Genomic DNA, 27,583 nt, shown 5'->3' with positions numbered 1-27,583 from the left:
AAAAAAAAAAGCGACAGATCAGCTGAGTTTGATGAAGCTTTTAGAGCCTAAACACTCCCGAATTCCACTGCGCTTATTTCTGATTTTTATTTCGCATCCACCAAGCTCAAAGTTCTACAGATGCTAAAGTTCTAGGAAAGAGACATCAGTCGAAAAAAAACAGTAACTTGCACCAAACCCGGCTAACAAAGAGGCTCCCAATTCAACGCCAACATTTTTCCTCCATACTCCATAGTTATGAGTCATGTGGCCGTCGAAAATGCACACGGTCTAGAGCAGCAGGTAAGCTATTTTATACTTTTTCCTCATCGCAAATTGACTTAAAGCATTGCAAAAAAAACAACGAAATGTCAGCGTGCCGGGTTAGCCTGGAAAAGCTAACGGATGCTACAATGCTAACTGGCGCTGGGGGCGTTTGATTTAAACACCGCGTAAGCGAAAAGCTAGCGTTTATCGCGGTTGACCTACTTTGTTACACAATTATAACAAATTCCCCTTTAGCTTCACACTTGTATTCTAACATGTGATAATCAACACGCAGTGCGCAAATATATTAATTTATTCTTTGGTCGTTAATATTTGTTTGTGCCAGGATACAAGGGAAATGTTTATAAATTATACGGTTTCCTATTAGAACGTCTACGTGGCTGGTTGTGGTGCGCAAAAGAAACGCACCCTTGAACTAATATCTTCTCTGCGTTTGTCTCTCAGTGAGCTAGGTACAGTAATAAAAATGGAGCTATGCAGACAGTGATGCTACCAAGTCGAATGCTACAAAAAACACTTAACCCGGACAGGTTTAATCCATGATAAATACAATAGTTTGGATAGATGCATCGTTTAAAATAGTTGCACATTTCTTCTGCGTCATCAGTAACGTAGACAACGCCATTTAGTCCCAGTCAAGTACAACATGTCCTTTATAAAACTCCACAAAACAAATATTAAACCTCCTCTTCCTCGATATTATCTATGCAATTAAATACTTTGCCCAGGGAGTGTTTCATGTGCGTTTGCTAACTTTAAGAAGGGAGCCTGTAGTTTGACAGATAATGCAAAGAACTACTATTGTTTATTTCTGCACGCGCTCAACAGTTGTATTTATTGATTTTTATTTTTTTTAATCATTTTTATACCTGCTTAAAAGTTGATATTATTATTATTATTATTATTATTATTATTATTAGTAGTAGTAGTAGTAGTAGTAGTAGTAGTAGTAGTAGTAGTAGTAGTATTAAATTATGAGTAAATCAGAAATGTATTCTAATAAACTAGGCATACAGTGTCAGTGGAGTCTAAAATTCTGCCCCATAGTCTAAAAACAACTTATAAATTATTATATATTAACATGACAAAATCAGAATTAAAACAGTATAGTTAAATCTAATAAATATAATATGAAGAATATGCAATATAGACAGTGTAAGAGGAGCATTTTACACTTGTGCTTGTTTGTGCCTAGTTTAGTCAAGATGTAGACTTGGTTTGATGCCAGTTTAGTTAGTTTTTGTGTTGTAGTCTGAACAAAATCTATGGATAACACTAGCACTACTTTTGACACATGTAATTGTACTCATTTAATAAATTGCTTGTATGATATTTGTTTTGCAGCTTGCTGTCCTAGACTTGAACGCATCAGACGGGCAGGGTGGGGGCACAAGCAGTAAGTAAACAGTGTAGTATTACTGTATATTATTCAACACAAATGTTTTGCAATTTTTGATTCTTAAATTAATTATAAATTTCAAGTTTATTGCCATTTATTGACTTGCTCTTGGTATTATAGTGAAATATGTGAGTTACTGTAATAATTACTTAGTGCTTAATTTGGGAAAAATAATGTAATGTAATTTTTTACCATTAGATTTGCCATTTATGTTCTAATTATAGGATTCTCTTCAGAGTTCACATTTTAAACGCGTCCATTCATAATAGATTGAAATATGAACTGACAAACTAATACAAGAATCACATTTCATAACAAGTTTGTACAGATCTAAACCACAGAGTTTAGCAGTTTCACACCAGTTTTTATGCAGAATAAGATGGGAGATTTTGTTGTTTGTAGAGGAAATAATGGTGCTTCATAAATTGCAGCCTTTGTCCTTTCTTAATTGCTCCATTCAAATTGCAATTTTGATTTATATTACTATCTATTTCTATCATTATTATCTTGCAGCCCAAAGCACTATGATAATCTAATACACATTTAAGCTGAAATAAATTTATTTTTATTTTTTTATTTTATTTATTTATTTAATTGCAGGTTCATTAATACAATGTGCTTTTTTAACAGGGCGATACATTCCTCCACATTTACGGAACAAAGATCCTTCCAAAAATGGTGAGTAGACTGAAGACATGTAATAGCAGTATGTTTATTAATATAGCAATAGTTCAAATCTATTTTCTGTATTTATTTATTTCTTCAGCAGGAAATGCTTTTGTTCCACGTCAGGGAGCTTATCCCATGGCACCAGCCGCCAACTGTAAGAACTAAACATTTACTTGAGTAATTTTTCGCCTTTCCAAAACTGATTGGCTCTGTAATAGCATGGTAATGGGATGGAAATAGCTAGGTAATGAAAATGATCATAATTACAAAGCCATTTAAAGCTCTTCCCATTTCATTAGTCTAAAATAAAAAAACAAACATTTATTTAATTACAGTTGTTTTTACTGCAAAAAAAAAAAAAAAACACATATAAAAACAAGCATCTTTACTGTTTTCTGGCTTGACTGTTAAGTTAGCAGCTTTTCTCATTCTTCAAAAGTTTGGCTTCTTGTGCCCACCACCAGAAATGTTACACAGTGGTGCTTTAATTACTCATGCGAAGAAACAAGACCGATCTGGTATCCTAGTTTAATTAACCCTAAACCAGTTGAAAGACTGTGAATGACCAGGGACCTCAGCTAGTGCTTTGTAACAGGGCCGGCTCTAGCTATAGATAAGAGTGGGCATTGAATTTCTTGCCCATCCATTCGAACCTACTACCTAATACGATTACACATATATTTGCCACCTTAACGTTTCAGTCTGCCCACACAAGTTTAGCTGGATAGAACCGGGTCTGCTTTGTAATAATATTCTTGGTTTACAGCTTCCTGTTATATGCAACATTTTGAAGAGTTTTTCCCCATTCAAAAGATATAATATTTAGTTTTAACTCTTAATATTTCATAATTCTGAAACTCATGGTTAAAAACAGGGCTGCAAAATGCTTTTATATCTTATTATTCCAAATACCATAGCGTTTCATCCTCTTATCATGTTATTACTGTTCTGTAACGTAAAGCGGGACCTTTTTTGTATGTGCTTAATATGTTTATTGAATTTAAACTGCATATGAAAGGTTAGAGTACTTTTTCACAAAAACATAGTCAACGTCATTATATTTAAGGTTCTGTCTATTATTTTTTATTCTGGCAAAGTTTACTATTTTACTTCCTGATTGGACATGGCCAGCCGATGTGACATACATAGAGGTAACTACATAACTGTTACCTAGCAACCATAATGTTAACAAGAGCCAAAATTTGTCTAACTTACACATAGTTATGATTACCTTTCTGGAATTAAATTAAATGACAACTATATTTTGTTAAATGAAGGTTTAAGTTGTCAGGAAAATGCCTTCCTTGTGCGGAAATTGTCTCTGCATTGGATGAAGTTTTTTGTATTGGTGACTTAGGTTTTAGAACTCAGCGCTACTTCCTGTATTTTTGTACTTTTCTTCTAAAACTGCCATTTAACTGATGTGAAACTATGATAAATATTTACCACAGTTTCTATCTCACCAAACCAAGTCAGAATTCGAAAAACATGAAAACCTGCCTTATGCGCTTTAAACATTTTCAACTATACAAAGTAAAGTTGGACAAGGTTTATTCCGAGATAGTTTTGCTCTGTCCTGTAGACGGTTGGGACGCCGCACGCAACAACTTCGTCAACGGTTTCCACGACACCCGGATGGCGGGCGGAAACACATTCAACCGCGGCCCTCCTCGAATGGAGCGTAACAGAGGGGGAGGCGGTTTCCGAGGCAACAGGGGCGGAGCCTTCAACCCCATGAACCCCACGCAGCCAATGGGCTTCGTCGCATTCGAGAACAAAGGTCAGGGCGGGTTTAGTTTAAAGCACTTTTTAGACTATTTTACTATCATAAAAATATGTAAAACAGAACTTGTTCACTTTAAACAGTTTACAGTGGTCCAAGGTTATTCCTCACTTACCTTATGCATTCTGAGCATACAAATTATTCACCATGAGATTTTCACAACTTTCAGAGGCCAGATCAGAGTTTTGCTGTCATGGTAATGCTAACAACAACTAGCATGCTGACAGCACACTTCCTGATTCTTGGACAATGCAAAGCTTTATAATTAGATACAAACAGTACAGAGCTGACTTATTTTGACGGCAAGAGCTGCTTATACTATACACACACACTGGGACAAGACATAAAAAATAGTTTATAGTAATATTTATTTATTTAATGTAACTGTCAAGAAATACACTGGCGCATTGGGTTGGATGCTTTCACACCACATCTACACATTTAATGCATTACAAAAAATACAGTACAATCATTCCGTGCTGTTCTAATTCAACTGTTTAAATGTCTTTGGTATTAGGTGATAGTTTAGTGGCCAAATGTTTTGTAGAAGCAGTGCTTCAGATGAGTGAGGTGTGTTGAAAAGTGTTTCTCTTACAGACACAAGTGGCTGGAACACAGCTAAAGACGCCTACAGTAACTTTGGAAACAATCGTGGCAAATCTGCTTTTTTCAACGACAGAGGCAACGCCAACAGGGGCCGGTATGAACACACAAAGCATCAGTAAGAAGGTTTTTTCTTTTATTAGATGTGGATTAAGCTTGAATTCTTTCTTCCAGGTTTGATCATGGAGGGTTTAACGCGGGAGGGAACAGTCGCTGGGTGGAGGAGCCCAGAGACGACGGAGACTGGTCCAAACCAACACCACGAAATGAGCGGCTCGAGCAGTGAGTTACCGTCTGTGTAAAGTCTGTTTAAGGCCTAGTTTGGTTTCATGTGGGTGGCTGTAGCCTAGTTGGTGCTCGTCCTCTGATCTGAAGGTGAGCATTTAGAATCATTTTTGGTAGAGTGGGCAAGACACTTAACCTGCCTTGTCCTGAGTCATACACCAGTCTGTGTACACTGGTGTGTACATGTGTGTGAGTGTGTGGTTTGTTGATGTGAGGTAGAAAAATGTGGTCAATGTGGAATGGTAATTGTGACATTTACCATTCAGTTTTTGGTAGCTTGAGCTGTGACTGATTTTCCATCAGTAACTTGTTGCGTGCTGCATAATGTTTCAATATTTATTTATTTTAGCTTGGCAAATTCCCCATAGGAGCATAATGAAATCGGGTGGCTACACAATTTAGTGATTGGAGCTAGCCCACACTCAAAACAAAGTACTTGATTTATAGGACAATAAAAAGAGAGAATTGAAAATAATACTTTTGAATTGAGTCTGAAAACAGATTTCTGTTTAATCCCTCCTTAGACTTGTCAGCCCTTCTTGATGTTGTTTTTGCCTCTACAGTGAGCTGTTCTCTGGCTGTAACACTGGCATTAACTTTGAGAAATATGACGACATTCCAGTAGAAGCGACCGGACAGAACTGCCCCCACCACATCGAGAGTGTAAGTTTTCTAAAGTGGCTTCTGTGTTTTAAATTTGTGATTTATTTTTATTTTATTTATTTTTTTACTCTGGAAGTACCTAGTGCATCCTTGTTAGTTTTACTATGCTATCCTATTTTTATTATCAATATACTTGGGTTAAAACTCATTGATTCACATTTTCCCCCACATTTTCCAGCTGCTGTACTGAGGAGGAATTTTGAACACTATTCTTTTTTATTAGAAACCTAAAAATTAGGCTGTTTTTATATAGGTAATATTTATATGCATTAAAAATGTGAAGATTGGGATGGAGATCAGTACTAAAAAACTGGATCAGGAGCCAAAAAAATTGGATTGAGACATCACTACTTTCTAGCTAACTAATGGTAATGGTATTGTTGTGTGCTGTAGTTCCAGGATGTGGACATGGGTGAGATCATCATGGGGAACATCGCTCTGAGCCGCTACACTCGACCGACTCCTGTTCAGAAATACGCCATTCCCATCATCAAGGGCAAGAGGGACCTGATGGCCTGCGCACAGACTGGTACAATATAAGACACATGATCACACACGTACAAGTCACTGGACCTTTCTACTGTCTTAACTAGTTCTGTTTTGCAGTTTTTTTAATTTTAAACTGTTTGTAGTGGTCCAATTTTTTTCCTCTTTTTCCATCACAGTAACGCTAACAGCCTTACTTCCTGGTGTGCGGAAAAGGTTTATTCATGGGTTTCATCTTCCTATTATATGCAACATTTTGAGAACTTTTTCCACATTCAAAAGATTCACTATATTGTCTTACCTTTTTAATGGTTACAGCAACTGCCCTAGATTCTCATGGTTCTGAAACCCATGGATAGTTAAATGAAAATAGCACACAGCTCTCTCATTCTGACTCCAAGAGCTGCTTATACAAAATAGCTGTACTGGGGCAAGACCAATTTTACTGTATTACATGAAAAGAAGATAGAGTACAGCCCCTTTAACATAATGTCAATGTAGTTTAATGAGTCTAATGTTCTGGTCTGATCTCTGTAGGATCTGGGAAGACCGCGGCCTTCCTGTTGCCCATTCTCAGTCAGATTTACGCCGAGGGACCAGGAGAGGCTCTGAACGCAGCTAAAGCCTCTGGACAGGTGAGAAAGAGGAGGAGACAAATGTACGAACAGTTCAGGAGACACTGCAAACTATACTTCCTTTTCAAAGCATTGTAAACTTCTTCACTTCCTCTTATTTTCCTACATATTTTGAATTAGTGCTTCATAATTTTAGAAGAACATCTAATTGCGTTCACAATTCGGATTGCAATATATGTTTAAAGAAGACCTATTGGTCTTGTGGTTGCTCTGCAGTTATAATCTCTGACACCCGTGGATCATTATGGGACAGTTTGGACATTTTAAATCACAATATTAATCTAAAATAGCTTAATAAAAGAGACAAGTCCACTGACTTCCACGTTAGAAATCTGCAGTGCCCAATGGGAGATGACATCATTGTAAACGTCACTACGACAAAGACACCTCCGATAGGCAGCTGCACGTCGTGCTAGAGAGTGGCGGATTTTTTTCGTCTGTACCAAAATGACTACACACCAAAACGGACACTGCAAATCCTTTGTGTTTCACCGATTAAGAAAATAAAATTGAAGAACAAAGTAAGTACGGGGTATTGGATGTGTACCTGAGACGGTGAAAACAGCGTTTGATCGGCAATATGGCATCTTGAAAAGCGATTAAAGATTGCTCAGACATGCACGAATCAATCCAAATAGAACTTTGAGAGTGTAAATGGTGACAGGAAATGACTATAACATTGTTAAAAGCTCTGAAAAGTCGATTTTGCAGAATAGATCTGCTTAAAAAGGAGGATTCTCTTCAGAGTGCACATTGTAAACAACTCCTGCAGCATTAACATTGGAGAGAAGATGTTTGTAGAGGTCTAAACTACAGCTACAATTTTTATTATTATTTTATTTTATTAATTTGAATATCATTTCATTAGACTCTGCATTCTAAAAGAGAAAAGAATTATGTATTAAATTATTAAAGGTGCTCTGTAACCTTTCTCATGGACCGTCACCTTCATAGAGTTTTTATATATTTGCCTGAAATGTTTCATAGCATGGCGTTAGATTTATATTTTGCATCTTTTTTTTTTAAATTTTAAATACAGGTGTTTTTATTTCTGAAACAACCTCCAAAAGCATTAATTGTTACAGTTAGTGGGCTCATCTCGCCATAGAGCTGACCTGTTACTTGACCTAGTACTCTCACCTGCTTCTTTCCACAGAGATAAATAAGATAAATGCCATAACTGTGGAGCACTCTCAGTAAAACAAAAAAACATCTCCATGACAACAAGCGGGTGTCCGACTGTCCACTAGAAGTTACATAGTGGACCTTTAATTTGAGTTTTCTTGGTTGTCTTTTCCTCTGTGAAGTTATAAAGGAAAAATATCTGGTATTATTCATGGATCTCTTTGTTTGTGTCCAACAGGAGAATGGAAAGTTTGGCCGTCGTAAGCAGTATCCCATTTCTCTGGTCTTGGCTCCCACTCGAGAACTGGCTCTGCAGATCTATGACGAGGCCAGAAAGGTGAATATATTATAGTTTTATCACCAGATTACAAAACGTTTTCATCCAGACTAGTTTTCCTAGCATTAGCTGATTTTGCATAGTAAATAGATATCATGCTTCTCTAATTCTGGCCTGGTTTGGTGGGATAGTATAGATAGTACATCAGTTAAGTGGCAGGTGAAGAAAAGTACAAAAATACAGGACGTAGTGGTGAGTTCTAAAACAGAATCCCTCTACCTCTGTCATCAACGTGGACATTCTATCCAAAACACAGGGAAGACAAAGAAGGCAGTTTTCTGATGGTTTAAACATTAATTTAACAAAAATAATGGTGTTCTCATTTTATTGTAGGAGTCTTATCATAAATATTGTGTAATTTAGATGAGTTTTGGACCTTGGAAACATGGTTGCTAGGTAACAGTTATGTAATTACCTCTAAGTATGTCATATCTGCTGCCCCGTGTCCAGCCAGGAAGTTCAAAATTAAAATTAAAATACAAAAATAAGGCCATATTTTTAGTACAATTGTAAATGATGTTTTAGTGAAATGAAATGAGTGTGAGTCATATCCACTTTAATTTGACTGTATTACAACTCGGTCTAACGTCTCTCTTCCTTGGTTTGCAGTTTGCATACCGATCCCGTGTGCGCCCCTGTGTGGTGTACGGAGGCGCTGATATTGGGGGGCAGATCAGGGACTTGGAGCGAGGGTGCCATCTGCTGGTAGCCACTCCGGGACGCCTGGTCGACATGATGGAGCGGGGCAAGATCGGACTGGACTACTGCAAGTGAGAAAACACAAAACTGATCTGAACTGAACTGATCTGAACACCTGACCCTAGTTCTATTCCATCCTTACTGACCACCAGAACTCCCTCAATGTCATAGAACAATAGTTGCATTCATAATCATTCATTTTCGTATTCTAGCTTTGTGTTATGTGTAAAGTTTAACCCTTTTTAGCAATGATTGTCATATTTCAAATGTTAAATTCAAAGTGGCTGTAGTTGATTTCTTTCCATGTAGTTGAGCAAAGTTGTCTTGCCCCAGTACAGATATATTGTTTAAGCAGCTCTTGGGGGTCAAAATAAGTCTGCTGGGTACTGTCTGCATCTAATTACAAGGCATTTTATTGTCTGATAATCAGGAAGTGTGCTGTCTGCATCTAATTATGAGGCGTTTATATCCTCCGCAAACTAGGCCTCCACTGTGGCCTCTGAAAGTTGTGAAAAGCACTTATAAACTTCTTGCGAATGTGAATAATTAAGATGCTAGGAATGTGTTAAGAAAGTGTGGAATAACTTTGGACAATTGCAAACTGTTTAAAGTGAACTAGTTCTGGTTTGCATGTTTTTTAGACAGTAAAAATCAGGTACAGCGCCTTTTAATTCCTAGTGTTTATTCTGTGTACCTCTATGTTTGTGCAGTTACCTGGTTCTGGACGAGGCTGACCGGATGCTGGACATGGGGTTCGAGCCTCAGATCAGACGGATTGTGGAGCAAGACACGATGCCCCCCAAAGGCATCAGGACAGGACTATGATGTTCAGCGCCACCTCCCCAAAGAAATACAGGTGAGTCCCATTCACACATGCAGCCTGACCCTGCATCTGGCCTTTTTCCCGGATAATTACTGACATGCAGCAGAAAGGCTTTGGCTCGTGAATAAAGTCTTGGTTTTAATGCAGTCAGGCTGGCCTAAAAGATAAATGACTGTTTATTCTCTTGGGCTCAAACATCTTTTAGGGCTGCAAGAATAATCACAATCAAAACAAAATCACAATTTCAATGGACACAATTGGCAAATAGCCAAGACTGCAGTTTCCTCCACAAACAACAAAATATCTTGTTCTGCATACAAACTGCTAACCCTGTAGTTTAGATCTGTACAAACATGTTCTGAAATGTGATTCTTGTGTTAATTTGTCAGTTCATGTTTCAGTCTTTGTTGTCAGTTCTTCTGGATGAGCTTAAAATATGAACTTTGAACAGAATCCCATTATTAAAACATAAATCGCAAGTGCAATGCATGCTTGTCAGAAAGATCACAGTTGGATTTTTTCCCTAGCCCTAGTTCAGCCCTTGCATCTACAGTTTTTGAAACAATGTGTCCTTCTTGTTCTTTCAAAAATCTCCCAGCTAACTTGCTATCCTGTCTTCCAGATCCTCGCCGGGAACTTCTTGGAGGAGTACATTTTCCTGGCCGTTGGTCGCGTCGGCTCCACTTCGGAAAAATATCACCCAGAAAGTGGTTTGGGTCGAAGAGAGTGACAAAAGATCTTTCCTCTTGGATTCTGCTCAGCGCCACCAGGTAAGAACTAAACTGTCTCACCTGTACAATACCATTCAAATATGTGTGTGTACTTAGTCCCCATTACAACTGTTCAGTGTTTTTGAGTCCCAGGACAAATTAAAAGTCCCTATATCATTTTAGGTGTGGTAAAGGTCCTATATTATGCAAAACTGTCTTTATTTTAGCTTTAAGCCATGTCATATTGTTGTTTCCTCATCAAAATCATATCTGGAGTTGTGTTTTTTGTTTGATTATTTCGTGCAATGTTTGAGAAACCCTACTATTTGATCTCTCTCTCCTCTCAACATCATCTGTTGGTAATCCAGAAGTGCTCCTCAGTGTTTTTAAAGTCTTAGCATATAACATTTATGCCAAATAATAGACTCAAATATGGTGGTGTGCTGTGCATTTCACCCTTGGGCCTTCAGTCACGTCCCACTTACACATTACAACATCACCTCAATATAAGCTGGTCAAGAAACACCTAATTTCAGGAGCATTTAAAACCAATAAGCTGCATTGCATTCACAATTAAGAGTAGGAGACTAAGTTCACAGATACTGTCAGAAATTAAAAATAAAAATGGGATTTAAAGATGTCGAACAAAATACCACCAACAATACACTATGTGAACTTAAACAAGTCTGTCCAGTAATCTGCACAATGTCGCTGTTTCATATAAGACACCAACCAGACAATAACAAAACAAACTATTCTTTCAAAATAAAGCAAACGGATCATTTGCATTTTTTCGCAATAGGTTATTCAACAGCAAATAACTGAAAATGTGGCACAGCTGACTTCAATGCGCCACGTTATTATTAACATTATAAACTCACTTTTTCATTGTGGAGCTCTGTCTTCCTGTGTGTCGCTGAGCTGCAGGTCCACTTGAGTGTCTCCAAACAATTTTAAACGCACCGTAGCTTGTAAGTGCCCAGCCGTACAACAACAGTACAATTTGCAGCTGTGAGCCACGGGTACTGTTCATAGTTGCTCATCTGGAAATTACGGACAAACCCTTTTCCTTGCTGGGACAGTTTGCTAGTGCAGGAGTTGGCTGACCTCTTCTCATAATATCCAGCTTTTTGTGAAAGGCCCATCTTGAAAATGGTGTGGAAAGTATCTGCAACCAGATCAATCTCTTCTCCTCCTTCGGCCGTTATGTGTTAAAAATACAGCGATAGCTGTTGGATCTCAGGGTTTAGTTTGACATTCTGCAAACTGACGCCTTTCCGGCTCTAGCAGTGCTCATCCAATCACAGGACACGTACATGTCCAGTCTGCATCGGGCCTTCTAGGTGGCCCTGAAAGGCAGAATCGAGATCTGATCGTCTATTGAAACTGACCGTGTCTGTGTCTTACAGTGGGCGGGGCCTGCTCTGTTTACTCTGAAGGCCCCAGGAAAATGAAATTTGCCGAGCAGCTGAAATATAATAAAATAAAACTCTAAAAACTCTACCACAATAAACAACATTGGAAGTCACTCAACGAAGTGGATATAATATGACATAAAGAGAACAGAGAATATAGAATATTTTAGTTGACATATTTATGAAAATAAAATAAATTCACTTTTCTGAGCATGCTCAAATATAAGCTATGTTGTTTTTTTTTGTTTGTTTTTTATTGCACTGAAAAACCTACAAAAACTTGTGAGCGGGCTTACATCTCCACAAACCTGACACTTTTATTTTGGCCTTGAGGTGGGCCCTGCTTGTTTCCATGGAAATGTTGTTCCTTTAGCAATAATCTTCCACTGTATGACATAAAACACAGCGATCTCCCTGGAGACTGCTCCCATGTAAGGCTTTAACTTTATTTGTATAGAATCATGCAGGTGATGTCCTCCAGAAAGTTAAATACTGTTGCTTTAAAGTCAATATAATCTAATCGGTACTTTGCTAATTTCCTTCACTACACAGCTGACCAACTTTTGATATTAGCAGCTGTGTTCAGCCTGATTTAAACACTTTAGCTCCTCGGCACAGAGACAAGGCTCAGACAAAATGTACTTGTTTTCCATATACATTATTTTAAGTTATGCAATGTGAAATTCCAATGCTATAGTGATGCAATGCATAATATAGGACCTTTAAGGGCAGGTACATAGCAATCCACAGTGTAATTTGTTTTCATGTATTTCCACTGACTTATTTATGAGCAAATGTATAGAATTCTAATATGTTACCAAATTGTCAGAAATCAAATCTAATCAAATTAACTGCCTTTTACAAAGGATTCTCTCAACCTATGTACATTATTATTGTTTACATGTCCTTCACCACTAGATGTCACCTTTAAACATCTCTAAGCATAGGTGAAATGATACTACCACTATGTTCTAGTCAGATTCTGGCCTGTTCTCTGGTCACTGGTGTCTGCCCTGTGACCTTCTCTGTAGTGTAATGCTCGTACTAATATTTGGTGGTTTGGTTTTATCTAAAGTCGTCCCCACTGAGGCACAGGACAATGCAGCAGACAACATAGAGAAACCTGGTAAGACCTGCACCTTAAAGTCCAATATTATTCAGATATTATAATTTTGCCTGCACTCTTCCTCTTGGGGGCGCTCTCGTCCTCAAGCCTCAGTTCATTTCATTGGTAAAACTCCATCAGCTCAGGTACATTATGCTGCTGCTACATTATGGTTTTGTCACAGTAAAGGGTTTGGTTAAGTTTGGTTTAATTTATTTAAACCACTTTACCTCTTCCACAGTGCCACGTTTTGACTAAGAATGGGCAGCAGATAAAGGGATTTTATTCATCTTAATAGCCTCAGCTTTCACTGGGATATTATATATCAGAGGAGTCTAGCGTTCTGTTTGGGTCAGGTCCTGGATCAATAAGGGCCTTGTGTCAGGAGGTGTAATGCCTGTGTTAGTGCAGATCAATGTGACAGGTGATCTGGTCCTGTGGAAGTCTGCTGTAGTTTCCTCAGCATGTGTTTCCTGTTGCTCGTGAGGCCAGAGACTAAAGTTTAATACAGCTCTCATTTCAATATAGAGAAGGTTTCAGCCGTGATCATCTGGACACTGTTTTTGTAATCAAGACATTTCAGCTCCCATAATGGCGACCCATGATGAGGTTAGCTTGTATATAACAGCAGAGCAGTTTCATTCTAAAACTAAAGACATATTTAACTCGCAGTAGGTTAAATCTCCATGTTTCAAGCCAGTACCGTCAAATTGAAAATGACTTCTGGATGGGAGCCGAAACATCTTGACAGCATAAACGGTGTCCAGATGAGCATCTCTGAATTCTTCTGTACATTGAACCACTCCTGGACAAATCACCATTTTCCATCTTTCATTTCAGCTCAAGTTTGTCTCCTCGCTCGCCCCTGTGTGGGCAGCAAACTCAAAACTACTGCACATTACATCACAGTGGTCCTTATTTAAATGTCTCTGACCAAACTCTATCACGGCTTCAGCTCTTGCATGAAACCACACGGTCTATGGCCATGCATTCATTCACTGATATTAAAGTTGTAGCCACACATTTATTTTGCACACTTTTGGATTGCTTTTTATACAACAGAATGCAGCGGGATGTAGCACTGACATGTTAGATTATGTCACATGTTGACTGAAAAGGGGGGGGTTCATCAAAACATACCTGGAGTTTTGTTTCATTCATGCATGTTTAAGTGATCTTATAATCTCTGCTGCTTTCTCTCTGTCAGCTGAACACTCTGCTACCTACTTTTTTTTATTTTAAAAAACGCCTGTTATGTAATTATTTCTGCAAGACGGATGCTCCTAATGCCACACTGTGAAACATTCCAAGGCAATAACCTCAGTAAGGAGAAAAGTTGCATAGTGCAGCGTTTAATAAATACTTGATATGATACTAAACTAGTTTTACAGAATGCTTTCCACACCAATCCTGGCCAATGTTGAGAGAGTTTTATCATTGTAAAATCCCTATAGTTCAACCTAATCTGGAGACAGGTCAGAATTCTATGGTGGAATTTGCTGTTTCACTGTCAGATTACAGATGTGTTGACCTAGTTTATGGTTAATATCTCTGTAATTACTGGGCTTATCCACATAAAACAAAAAGTGGCACAAAGTTCAACCTCTTCTCTGTCCATATAAATTAACAAAAGTGAAATTTTGTTTTCAAAATGGCTTCAAAAAATGGTGCCATTATTTAACCCCGAAGATGTGATTGTTGTCAGCTGAAAGGACTTTTAGACATAAGATTAATATGATAATTATTAATATAAGTTTGTGGAGCCCAAACAAATAATAATTCACAGTGAATCTCTCATAGAGTTGTATAGACCCCTGCCCTCCATCTGAAATTATAACATCAAATTCAACAATGTGAAGGCAAGCTGTTAAATATGTAAATTGTCTTGATGTTTTGTGCACTGTTTCAGGTAAAGACTCTCTGACCCTGGTGTTCGTGGAGACAAAGAAAGGTGCCGACGCTCTGGAGGATTTCCTGTATCGCGAGGGTTACGCCTGCACCAGTATCCATGGCGACCGCTCCCAGAGAGACCGCGAGGAGGCCCTAAACCAGTTCAGATCTGGCAAGTGCCCTATCCTGGTCGCCACCGCTGTGAGTTACTACTGCTACTATTGTTTTTACTTGAAATTTTAGTCACTCTTCAATGCAAACAATTCTACGTGTTTGTGAATTGGTGACAATTCTTGGGTTTTAGCCTTACAGAAAGTTTGCACCATTACCATTGTAAGTAACAATTCAAAACTACATTGTATGTTTTGAATGAGCAAAAGTCCTTAAAAGTTATTAATAGTCAACATAATAAGATACATAATATGCATATTTTTAAAGAAACTGTACACATCCTGCGCTTTTACTGTTTTAAAAAAGGTATTATAATCACAACTGAAGTTGCCAGAGCCTTAACCTGCAGATAGAGGACACAGAACTTCTATAATTCACTCACCGAGCTGCAGAGGCTGCACTAGCACTGATTAATGATTGGCTGCAGATGCTGGGGTTTAGGTACTAACATTCAGATCAGAGAAACCGTTTTAGGCTTAAAGCAACTGGATTTTAGCATTGAAACCAAAATGTGAGGCTCATTGTGCTTTCTGATTGGATATTTCTATTGAGAATTAAAACACCAAATTTTAACACCTTGGCATCATGTCTAGTGTTTTTGTAATTAAGAATAAATCAGCTTTACAATAGTTATTAGCAAAATCTATATTTGATTTCAACATGTCTGTCTCAAATCTGGTGTCACAGGTAGGTAATCTTTATGGAGTTGAAAATCTAAATCTTACATGCAGTTTCTTCAAACCAGCTTTTTGGACATTTCTTAATATTGTATTTATACATCTGTCCTGTAGGTGGCAGCTCGAGGTCTGGATATCTCCAATGTGAAACATGTGATAAACTTTGACCTCCCCAGTGACATCGAAGAGTATGTCCACCGCATTGGACGCACAGGGCGAGTGGGAAACCTCGGTAAGATGTAGATAGTTTATTTCTATTTCCAAGATTATATTTATTGAAATTAATACTTCATTAATAAGTAGATTAATTGCAGTTGGCTCTGTGGTAAAAGCCAAAAGTAAAATCTGTCAATTGGACAAAAGGTTGTAGGAGTGAAGACGTTCTTTTGGCTTTTACCCTGGATCCGACCTGGACAACAGAGGGATTATACAGATAATTGGCTCTGTGCACAACCACACCCAGCAACCTCACTGTTGGCGTCACTACTTCCTGTCCAGTGTTATCTCTGAGGTTTTTGCTGAGTCACGCTAAAATGAATAAATATTTAAAGATAGGGCATTGGACAAAGAGCTGCGGGTGGATATCACTGACAACATGTTAAACACTACACAAACTACAATTAATACCTCACCGGAGGACACTTCTGTGTTTACAGATGTTTGTGTCTCAATGCTAACGCTAATGCTAATTTTAGAGACATAATAAATATTAAGACACCACCACAAAGTACCACTGAATTATTTTACATATAAAAATAATTTGATTATTATTATTATATTTATTTATATTTTGTTTTATTTTAGGTTTTCATCTTATTTTTTTTTTTCCTGAACTAAAGTGGCTGTTAGCTTTGAGACACAGTGAGGTACCTAGCATGCTGCTGTGCACAGAGATTATTGGATCAAAATTGCTATTTTATTTTTGCTGTAGTTTAGACCTCTATAAATGTTCCGAAATGCATGGGACTTTTGGATTAGTTTAGCGGTTCAGATTTCATGTCTTGTCATAAATGTTAATGCCTCTGTGCCTGTTTTTTACTGTCTTAAAAAGATGAAAACAGACCTAACTCATTATAAAAGGTTTGCAGTGGTCCAAAGTTATTCCTCACTTACCTTATGCATTCTTTATTTTTTGTATTTTGCTCAAATACATGGAAAAAATCAGATACAGACTCTTTAAATATATATAGCTTGTAATATTTGTAAATAACTTAAATTAATTTGTCTTATTTTTAGGTTTGGCCACATCCTTCTTCAACGATAAGAATGGGAACATTACTAAAGACCTGCTGGACATTCTGGTGGAGGCCAAACAGGAAGTGCCCTCATGGCTCGAGAGTCTGGCCTATGAGCACCAGCACAAGACCAACAACAGGGGGCGAAAGAGGTAACGCAGCTTTAATTGTACTGCAATCACCTAGTGTTAGATCTTAGGAAAATGTGGATTCTGGATCCCAGGCAATGAATTATTTAAAATCTATTGCCCATCTTTTACTCTAATATAGGGGTGTCAGACACATTTTCGCCGAGGGCCACATCAGCAAAATGTCTGCCCTCAAAGGGCCAGATGTAAAATAAATGTAACAACTTTTTTGTTAATTAACTATTTTCTGTATTTATTACTTATTCAAATTACAAATATTGCATATGCATTTGCCTAGATGTAACAGCGTATCTCCTCATAAAATTACATTTTAAGACCATCATACATTTTAATTTACCCTGTTGAGGGCCAACTTAAAATGTTGTGAAGGGTCACATTTGGCCCGCGGGCCTTGAGTTTGACACCTGTGCTCTAATACTTTAAGAAGATGTGAGTCTCCCAGAGTTCAGATGGGTGACTGACAGGTGGATTATCCAATCAGGGACACACATGGTCCATCCATATCAAAACAAATATGACCTGTTCACAAGGAAAAAAAGAAAGAAAGAAAAATATCACAGTGGACTGAAAACATTACAGATTTCTGAAGAATTGATGAGCAAAGCACTAAAATGTTTGTTTAAATTCTCGTATTTTTTTAGGTTTTCTGGAGGTTTCGGGGCTCGTGATTACCGTCAGACCGCAGCCGGAGCAAACGCTGGAGGGTTCGGAGGTCGCGGAGGTCGGAACCAGACGGGACATGGAGGAAACCGTGGATTTGGAGGCGGTCTGTTTTACTTGCACATTTGGCTGTTTGAACAATGACTTTAAACACCACCAACCAAGATGTCTGTGTAGATCCTCAGTCGTCCAGGTCTGATCCATAGCAAAAAACGAAGTTCAAATCTGTCAACTGGACAAGTCATTGTAGAAGTTTCACTCCTACAACGAGGTTTACCCTTACCTACTTTAATATTTGTTCACATTTGGTGGGTCAGATTATTAAGCCCAAAGGGCCGTGTGTGGCCCCCAGGCCGTAGTTTGCCCATGTCTGGCCTAAGGGCTTCATAAGTTTACTTTCCCATTGTTCATTCTCGTTGTTGACAGCAGAGGGAGCCCCAGTACCTAAATGGAAATGGGAGTGTAATTTATAAAATGTATTTTCCAAATGTAGACATTATTTTAAGTTACAAAATATGAAGTGTTTATCCCAATGTGACCAAAAGCATGTTGTAAAGAAAATTAAAGCCACTAGTGTATTTGTCCTTTAAACTGGGACTAAACACTTAAACACCGCCCACAACCACATTACAGCTAAACTGAGCAGTACCTGCAGGACTAAAAAAAGAGAGTGAGGGGGGCGAGGGGGTCTGGAGGTATAAGGAACACTGATTGGTGATTGGTCTAACAGGTATCCACACTTCAAACTTTGCCCCTGCAGCCAGGTGTTTGTAATCAAAAACACCTCGATATAATCAGGGTAGTCATGTGTGATGTCACCAACTACTGGAAAGTGCAGTTCCCACTGGAGGCAGCACACACTTTGTGTTCAAAAATGTATAAAACTATATTGCACATTTACCTAGTTTGCACTAAAATTGCCCAAAAAATGATTTGGAACAGTAGATAATTCTATTCAAACACCATATGCACAGTTAAATCGTGAAATATGTGGATTTAGTGTTTATTTCCACTTTAACCATAGTTATAAATTTAATAACTTCTCCCAATTAAAAAAACTGTCTTTGTCTTTCAGGCGGATTTGGAAACTTCTACGCAGCCGATGGCTATGGAGGAAACTACTCCCATGCCCAGGTCGACTGGTGGGGCAACTAGACCTGCCCCTGCCCCCTGTGTGCCCCCTCCATCCACCCCCCTCATGCATGCGATAAAACTATTTATACTTATTTAGGTGGCTTCATTCCCCTCTTATATTTGCACCAGACTTCCACATCTTTTCCTCCTTTTTGTTTTCGATTAAGGTAAATATATTGTAGCTCTGATGACACTCGCAGGTGTACACTTTAGTTATGTTCACAACGCTTTTGGTGTCTGAAAAATTGAAAGAAAAATGCAGGATTTCTTGAACTGCCCGGTCCAAAAACATCAGTGTATTTTGACGATTTGTATTTATTTTTTATTGTTTTTATTTTATTAATTTAATCTTATTATGAACAAGTACTGAAGTTTAAAATATTGTTACTTCAAAATACCCAAGAAGTAATATATCAAATTACGTTGATTTCTAGGAAGAGAATTTTACATTTTTGTTTTTTATTTATTAGACTTTTTGTGTAAACATAAAAAGTTCCTCATAAAAATATTGCTTACTGAAACGCTCTTCAATTCATTATAAATTACTGAGTATGATATTTTTGGCTGTGACTGTAACTACTTGAACCCTTTGATCAAATGTATGCTACCTACTTTGCCACTAAGGACCAAAATGACTGAAAAAGTTGCAATTTCTCTTAGTAATATTAATTTGGCATCAGTTTTAAGCCAGATGCCCTACCTTTCATTTTATCTTGAAGAAATGGATCATCTTGTTACGACGTGTCGCAGGATTCTTTCTATTGTTATTTTTGCCCTCAGAAGGGCTACTGAAGTAAACGTATGTATTTAAAAAGTTGCATTTTTTCTAGTATTGTCAAAATATTTGGTGATCCTTTTTGGCCTGGGCAGTTGTTGATCTCAATACTAGCTTCAACCAAACGCTTTCCTCCTTTCACATTATAAAACTCCCATGTTGCGCCAGGCTCCGTGTGTCTTTCCACCTATTTGTAAATGTAAAAATTGCATGGCCAAGTTCCACAGGGCCCAGACTATTGTTACTTTTTCTTAATATATATAAACGTACATTGAAAAAAAACAAAAAAACAAGCAAAGATAGGCACATTTCTGAACTGGCTTTTTGGTCTTTTTTCACACAAAAGAGACCACGCTAAAAATATCTTATTATAACTCTTATTTTTCCATGTTTTTAAAAGGTTTTATGGCATTACAAATAAGCCAGGTCTACGGGAATAATACACACTGGTTGGACTTGACTGAAGAAGTCTACTTAGTGAGTTAAAATAATAATATGAAGGATTTGTTTCTATACGGTGCCTTTAAAAAACTGTCTTGTTGATTTTATTGACAACGTAATAACTGGCTACAAGTAAGGGCCGACTGTGACTAAAATGTAAAGGAGAAGTAAGTGATTATTTATTATTTAACTGAAGAAAAAAAAACGTTTGAAATATTGTACGCCCTTTCAGATAACCTTGCTCTCAATGTCATGTGATACAGTTATTGAGGATGTATTTTAGTATTGTTAAAAAATGACATTGAAAACTATGTATTTGATGCACTTTGAGACCTCTTCTGAGGCGTTGGCTCTGTCTCGCAATGATATAAAATTGAACCCAGAACTGAACCTGGGATAATAAGGGGTAAATACATGCGTTTATATTTTTAAGTCGTACATGTCGAACCAATGGTAAAGGATCCAAACCAAATTACTTGTGGCCAGAGTTGGTATTTTTGGCTCTATCTTGTAATTGGTACAGAATTCTCAGACAAAATTTTGAACAATAATGTTTGCGAACAACTTTTCCACAGACAACATGCGCGTTTTAAGTTACTAACAAGTCGCTTACTTCTCCTTTAAACTGTATTAATTTGTTTTTTGATTAATACTGGAAGGAAATAAACTAGGCTCGAACTAAATCAAACCTTGGCAACACTAAAAAAAAATATTTAAAACTAGCTGCTGTGAGAAAACTTGTCTCAAAGGAGCTATAATATCTGTTTCACATTTGCCAGAAAGTCTAACCAAAGTATATCACTAATTATTGCATCTCTAACATTTCAAAATCCACACGTTTTGCACCTTACATAGTCAAAATAAGCATGAAAAAATCGTAAATTTTGCAATATTAGTGATAGACTTTTGTGATTTAAATTAAAAATGGCGAACTTTCTGGAACTTTTCTGCAACCAAGATTGGAGCTCGAATTTCTCAAACACATCTTGTCACTAATAGTCGGCCATTTTATTCCTTGAGCCACTGAGAAGGCAGTTGAAAAGCAATTTCTATTATTATTTTTCTATAGTGAAATGCCAAAGATCCTTATTTTGTCATATGATAAGCTAATACTGTCTAGTTTTACCTTTTATACACTCAAAACATATATTTGTATAGCATCCTAGATAAATTATTGTGCACAGCTAGCTAGCGCGGTACAAACGCTAGCTTTTGAATGTTAGCTTGTTGACATTTATTTTGTATGCTAAATGTAGCGCAGGAACAATTTGAATGTCCTTTTTGCTTTCACAAGTAAAGCAAGAGAGGTTTGAAAAAAATGTGAAAAAGTAGCCCGAAAGATGCTATAGCAATTATTGAAATTAGTTATAATTCTCAATTCATGTGGCTATTATGCATTTTAAAGCACTTATTAGCGTTTTTTGTTTAGTTTTTTAACCAGTGGCTTTCTTAATGGACTTTTAGTGCCATTGTGATGTTGAGAAACTGGCTCCTGTTCCACTTGTTCCCTTGTTCTAAAGGGAAAAACAAAAACGACAAAACAAAAAATTCAAAAAGTTTAATTTCTTCTCGCTCACTCTATCCTGGAGAGGTACACGAATCTATTTCCCGTCGTTTAACTCGTAGGTTTTCTTCTCAATAGAGCTCGGGATGGAATGCCAAAAAATGTCCGTCACCATGGAAATCCGCCATGTTTGTGGCAGTAGTGTGAAACTCTCATACAGATATATTGGCCATAACAACGTTAAAAAGTAAACACAAGCAAGGTTGAACTGCTAAAGTGCTGTGTCACTACTGGTAAAGGCGTCTACCACTTTATAGTGTCAGATATCATTTGAATGAATGCTATCTTTAGCATTTAGCATCTTAAAATCTCCATTGATTTAACATTAGGCTAACTCAAAATTCTATGTTGTGTCACAATCCCGAGCTCTATAAGATGGCAGCGTTCAGGCATGGACAAAATGGGAACATTTAGTCACAATAAAATGGTAAATATGTGAAAATGCCACAATATTTAAGCACAGTTTTACATATGTGAAAATTGTGTTTTGCCAATTTATTATATGAATATAATCTAGGTTTTAAGTACCAAGTTAGAATATGTACATCTACTAAACTAGGTCAAAACCATGATTTAAGTCCAAACAAGGTCTTTACCAGGTCTTAACCAGGTGTTACCAATGTGTAAGTGAGATCTAAACAAAGCCTAGCATTTTCAGTCCCAAAAAACTAAAGCTTTACTTTTTTTCCTAATAAAAGCAAAGTTATTTCACCCGAATTATTATTTTTGCCCTTATGCAATGTTTAAAGTGCAAAAGATAACATAAATAAGCAAAAATTAGAATTCCACACAAAAACATGAAACTTGGACAGCTTGAAAATGGCATATGTGAAGTCCTGTTGTGACGATAATAGGAGCTGACTTTGTAATACACAACTTTGCTCAACTTTCCATAAATACGTTAATTTTACTTTTGGGATAGGACTATTAAATATACAGTTTTAAATGGTGGGAATTTAAGAATGGGTCACAGATAGTTTTTTTTGTCAAAGTTACAGTTGTGCAATATTCAGAGCACTTCTAGACAATCATCATGCAGTGTGGTAATGTTAAAATACTCTCACAACTGGTAAAATATAAGAGGATCACATTCAATTTAAATTATTTTACAAGTGCACAGAAAATCGTATCTCGTAGATGAGTTGTTAAGTGTGATGTCACTTCCGGGTCCAACCCATAACCACTGATTTCTTGCTTATTTTTTGTTCCTTATTCATCAAACAAGAGACAATTACCTTTAAAAAGCCTATGTTAAACTACAAATTGTATCAAATATGTAAATAATGTAGCATAACATAGGATTACTCAGTGCGTATATATCACTAACTGCCAGTCACTGCTAATGCTATCTTAGCCTAGCCTAGCTTCTTACCTCAACCTCCCTCGTACACTTTCTGTCACAGTTATTGTAAACATGTTCATTGTTTTCAATCAGCTGATGGACCCGGATATCACACTTAACAACATCTGTCTAAAACACCTAAAGGCTAACATGCTTTTTTAGGTTTAACAGCTTCCACTTCTTTGCAAGTGAAATTCAAGCGTCAAGTCACTAAAATTTGAAAATAAGGAGTAAATGTTACTGGATTTATTGTTGATAAATTTGTAAAAATTTAGTTTTTTGAAGTTTTATTTCATGTTTGTATTATAATTTATATAATTAGTATTTTTAAGTTGCATAAGTTGTTTTGGTCTATTGAGCAGTTGCAAATGACAATCTTAATTTACATACATTATGAGTTTTGTTTACTGTAATTTTAGTCAAACGAAGGATTATTTGAGTTAAATTTAATCACTCCTTGAATTGTTCGAGATATTTAGTTTTGATCATTTATGTGTTGGTTATATTGTTGTCCATCTTAATTGACTCACCAACATTTCACCTTCAGTGTGTAGCTAAACGGCTATAACACAAAAATGTTTGCGCGTTAAAGTGGCAGGCTACTCACAATATTTTATTAAAAACAGACGTATCACTAGTATCAGTTGCGCTTTTATTTTCTGAAAACAATCTTTTATCAATTTTAAATCAGCATGTCAAGGTACTATTATGATGGGCCTTAGTAAAAATCAGTACAACTTTCTTAAAATAATCCCCAAGTAATCAAAGCATTAATGACCAGCTTTAGAAATTTAAATAATTGTGTAAATTGCTTCTTTTTTTATGGCAATTTTATCATTAATTTTGAATAGTGATAGTTGTTAGTAAAATAGCTAAACCCTTTAATGCATAGGTTTTTCAAAATAATAGCGTGAGCAGGAGAGCACTCCAGACATTGCCGTGCCTTTGACCAAAAAATGGGCATTTATTGTGAAAAGCGTTAAAGGCGACCTATTATGTTAAATCACCTTTTTGAGCTTTTAATTATAATGTGGAAATGTGATGAGACACAGGACTTTATGAAATAACTTAAATTAGCTTCACAATAGGATAAAGTATAAGTGTTAGCATCATGTTCACAATAGTAATGCTGCAAATGTATCTTTTCAAAACAACACACAAGTTCCAAGGTATAAATCTGAAATCACACTGCAGAGTTGTCAAAATTTTGTCCCAAAAAGCTGGTTTACTATAAAGTGTCTCCCTTTAACAATATTATGCACATTGTCTTAAGAAATCACTCCGCAGGGATTGTTAGGACTAAAATCCGTATACCTCATTTTACATGTTAATAGCAGTTTTGTCTTGTTATACACTTAAATATGCAAATCATAGGTACAAATTTGTTGTTTTTTTGTTGATCCGTTGTGCCCAAAATGAACCTTTTACTTCCTATCGTGCAATATACATAATGTTAGCGTGGTGAGTTGTAGCAAACAAAATGAAGTTAGCGCAGTGCCTTCAGAAAACCACTTAAAAAGACTGAAAGGACCACATTTCTAGTCCATAACAAGATGTCTGTAGATATTTCAACAATTGTATACACAAGTTCATATGCAAAGGATTTAGTGTCGTTTCGCTAAGGCTAGGTCAATTTTGGTGTCAATAGGTTTGAATGTAGCATTAGCCGATTAGCTTCTCATGCTAATTTGGACAGAATTAGCATGGCGACTTAGATTTTTAAGCTACATAAAGATCCCATATTTAAGGCTTTACTTTAAAAGCGCTGTACCTAATTTTTACTGTCATGAAAAACTGAACTATTTAATTTTAAACAGTTTGCAGTGGTAGTTATTCCTCACTTACTTTATGCATTCAGAGCATCGTAATTATTCACCGTGATGAGTTTTTAAGCATTTTTCACAAGTCCCAGAGACCAGAGCAGAGTTTTGTCATTACAGTAATTCTAATAATAACTAGCATGCTAACCACACACTTCCTGATTCTCAGACAATAAAACACAACAATTAAATGCAGACAACATGTAGTGGGACAAGACAAATACAAATGCTCAAATACATGGAAGAAAATCTGGTACAAGCCCTTTTAAGTTTAGGTAATCACTAAGTGGGGAAAACTGTGTAGCTTACTTGATATTGAAGGTAAGGTATTGTTCTCAATGAGTAGCATTTACTGATAAAATGTATGTAATGTTTGTATTCCTTAACACTATCCGTAAGTATCTTGAAACAAAAATGGCATTGGAAAAGTTAACCAATAACATGCCATCATTTTGTGCATTTTATTTTTTATTTTTTTTATATTGAAGGTGAGATAAGGAGGTTACGTGGTGCTACACTCCCATTGCTGCAGCTATTTAAGATTTAAGTCCAGAAAATTATCCGTGGTCCGCTGTTTTTAAAGGACAAGGTTAAGTGTGAATGAGTTGGTTGTTTGTGCGTTTTGTGAATTTTTTCGAGGTCAGAAACTAGAGCAGCAACATTTTACGAAAAACTGTAGGATTGTAATCGCATAATCTTGTTATTTTGATTAAATATTGGGCAAAAATGTAGCAATTAATTGGATTTAGCTAAAATGTAGGCCTCCGCTTTTCCAAATGGTCATTACCAAAAAAGTAGTTACTAATATAACCATGGCTCTCTGAAATTCTGTTTTCACTTCAGGGTGTATTTCAAATTTACCAATAAAAGTTAGTCAGATAATTGGGTTTCTGCATTGCTGGTTTAAAATGATCTGTTATGCTATCATTAATTAGCTTGGTTAGCAACTGTTTAGCTAAGTAGCATTATAGGTTTACCATTTGCCTAAATATTAATCAAAAAATTGCCCACTAGATTGTAAAATTGAACAAGGGGCCTATATAAATAAATTCAACGTTAAAAATGTAAAATTGAAAAACTATTCTGACTATTTTGAAGATTAAATAAAAGTGAAATGTCCATATTTGGGTTAACAGTCGCCATAGAACCCGTACACAGTTCCGCGTGTTCCTGCTGCTTGTTTGTTGTAACTTAACAAGGTTTTTGTTTTGTTTTTTCCTTTTTTGGAGAAATATTTATTTTTATAACAAGAAACCGTAAATACAAGATTACTGTTTTAACATAAGATAGTGATCGTAATGAACAAGTGACTTGACCAAAAGACGGAAAACAACACTGGCTAACTGAATGTTGGATGTCATTGTATGCGTGCAAATTTCTATTTTTCTGGGGTAGTGTGAGCTTTTTATCGTCAAAAACATGCAACGTGTATGAGTCTTTCTTTGGATATGTCACTAAAAATGGGGGATGAAAAGTTTTTGTAATAATAATGGTAGATTTCATATTTTGAGCACTACAATAGTAAGATGCTGTAAAGCAAAATGTAACCTGGCAAACAACATGGAACAGGTATACCATGTATTGTTATTTCTAAATGGCTCAAGTTTTAAGCCAGATGCCTTACCTGAAGTAGGGATTTCCTAAATACAAATAAATTGGTTAAATAAATATAAGTATTGAACATATGAAGTTACATAAAGCCTCACTGTGTAATGTTTCAGCCAATAATTGTGATGGCTTTTCGCTTAATCCATTTATTAGCAGAAATGTTACACAATGGGGCTTTAAGAACAGTGAATTTAAAACTTTTAAAAATTCTTATAGGCAAGTGTTTTCCTAAATGTTCTACTTCTACCCCAAAAATGTGTCATGTTCAAAGAAGTCTGCTACAAAACTTCAAAATTTTGGATTGAATTTCTGATCCACAACTCTTTCCTTAAAACAAAACCGTAAAACTATCACTACATCCATTCACAATTGGCTAAATATGAATTTTAAATCTTAACTATGCCAAGGTTTGGATTACCTAAAAACTGCTAAAAATGTTCAAATAAAACATTTTGTATAAAAAATATACCCTACGGAAATTAGTCAGCTGTTTTGTCTTATGAGTTTTCCACTATTTCCTTCCTGGTAGGAGTAACACCTTTTGTGATTGTCTGGCAAAGTCTTCATGAACACGGTATAATAACTGTGGATTTATTGCTATGCTGTTGTGATTTGAATATTTTCAGGCCAATTTTAAACACCGGTGTTCAAACTAAAGATGAATTTGGACCAATCGGAATGAAGTTTAGTGAATGACCTCGTTTGATTCTCGTCTCCGATTGGTTGAATTGGTCCGATACCGACACGGGAGGTAACTATAAGCGGCCTGGTAGTTAGTATTTGCTTTATGTATTAGTTTAGCAGTTGTGCACGATTGAGGAGCACTGCACGAAGTTAAAAAATAAACGAAAACTGTGCATCTATTCTGATTTTACCACAATAAAAGTTTGAATTTGCAAATGTAACATGACTTCTGTTGTGTTTTGTTCAAATGTATTTTTCTATGTCTTGCCTGTCAATCAAAAATAGCTAGATTTTTGATTGACAGATTTTTGTCAGTACTTGTAATCTGAACAATCTAGTCTCCATGGAGATGTAACTGCTATGCCTAGAATGTTACAATGCCGTTGTTCCCTCATCAAAAACATGTCTGAAGATGTTTTACATGTCACC

The 27,583-nt window shown here is 36.5% G+C and overlaps 1 pseudogene; it reads left to right on the top strand.

Moving 5' to 3' along the window:
* On the top strand, positions 1-27,375 carry LOC117380268 (putative ATP-dependent RNA helicase Pl10; annotated as a pseudogene).
* Positions 27,376-27,583: the final 208 nt, after the last annotated feature.

This window comes from Periophthalmus magnuspinnatus, chromosome 2 (genome assembly GCF_009829125.3).
Source record: "Periophthalmus magnuspinnatus isolate fPerMag1 chromosome 2, fPerMag1.2.pri, whole genome shotgun sequence".
NCBI lineage: Eukaryota > Metazoa > Chordata > Actinopteri > Gobiiformes > Gobiidae > Periophthalmus > Periophthalmus magnuspinnatus.
Note: the sequence above shows the minus strand (reverse complement) of the source record. Positions and strands in the feature narration are given on the sequence as shown.